Source organism: Acomys russatus, chromosome 6 (assembly GCF_903995435.1).
Source record: "Acomys russatus chromosome 6, mAcoRus1.1, whole genome shotgun sequence".
In the NCBI taxonomy this organism is placed as follows: domain Eukaryota; kingdom Metazoa; phylum Chordata; class Mammalia; order Rodentia; family Muridae; genus Acomys; species Acomys russatus.
In genome coordinates, this window is record NC_067142.1 from 37,535,831 (window position 1) to 37,537,108 (window position 1,278).

General features: G+C 49.4%; 1 non-coding gene across 1 annotated transcript; it reads right to left on the reverse strand.

Annotated features, from left to right (window-relative positions):
* Positions 1 to 735: 735 nt before the first annotated feature.
* On the reverse strand, positions 736 to 880 carry LOC127191218 (small nucleolar RNA SNORA48). Its single transcript, XR_007830841.1, has one exon. It is a non-coding gene; the product is annotated as a small nucleolar RNA SNORA48 (small nucleolar RNA).
* Positions 881 to 1,278: the final 398 nt, after the last annotated feature.

Here is a 1,278-nt window from a genome sequence, read left to right on the forward strand (position 1 = left end):
TAGGCGGGAGAGGGGGTGGCATTAATTGCTGTGCCTGTGCCACTTCATGACAGAGTCATCTCTCCTACACACAAACCCTCAAGGCCAGCTTACCTATACTCCTGCCACCAGGGCCAGCTTCACTGTGGTGCCCTGGAAAAGCACAGTCCCTATTCTCCCGAGTGCTGCCAGTGGTGAGAGATGGGGCCCGCTCTCCAGAGCAATGCATCCAGTGAAGAAAAGGGCCAGGTATGCCCAGCTCCTGGACATCCACATGGTCTCATGGCTGTCCCAATGATAATATGAGTCATGGACTTCCACACCAACCCCTGTAGCTGCATAGCCATGAACCCAGACATGGTTCTCAGTGGCAGCATAGGCTAAAACCTCATCATGCCCCCAGGTGGCAGGGCTGGCCACTCTCAACAAGCTACTCCTTTCTACCCTTGAATCTCTGGTTCCATCTCTCCTCATAATGCTTAAGCTGCTCCACTTCTCTTTCTCTCCCATCTGACCACCACATACTAGCACGTTGTGGTAGCTCCCACTGCAGGCTGGCCATGCAGCTGGCGAGCCCCTTGGTGACATCCTCCATCCATCTGTGCTGTGTTGCATGGTGGTAAGTGGGTGTCTATGGCCCGCCTGTGTTGCGCACTGGAGTGCAGGTCTGTGGGTGGCATGGCTATCCACAGGTCTCTATCTGTCTTCCTCCTCTCGTGCTGTGCTGTCTGGTTTTGATTTAATTTGATTTGACTTTTATGAGTCCTAGGCATAAGAAAGGTTTGGCCAACAAGCCAGGCATAAAGCTAGGGTGAAGAAAAGGACTGCCATCTGCTCTGCCCCTGACTGATGTAACAACAATACCACCAACAAGGTGTCTCTTTGCCCATGGCCAGGGGTGTGGGGTGTCACACATGACCTCAATTTCTGATCCTCTTGTATTATGCTCTTTTTTACAGATAAGTGCCACCATGCCAGATTTATACAGTGCCAAGGATCAAAGTCAGGACTTCATGCATGCTAAAGAAATACTCTATCAACTGGCCTACATCCCCAGCCAATTCTCTGGTATTTTAAAGCACTCTCTGGCACATTCTTGTCCAACAATTAGGGTAGTTGCTTTTTAGCCAAAAGGAAACAAGGACTCCAAAAACAGATAGAGCACATAAAGACAGGCAAAGGTTGCACTGTGGTCCTGTTGTCAAGTTTTCCTGAGCATCCTCCAGAGTCACCAGTAGTTAGACAAACTTGGTGTTCTTCTTTTTGACTCCCACATATCCATAAAAGGAATTCAATAAA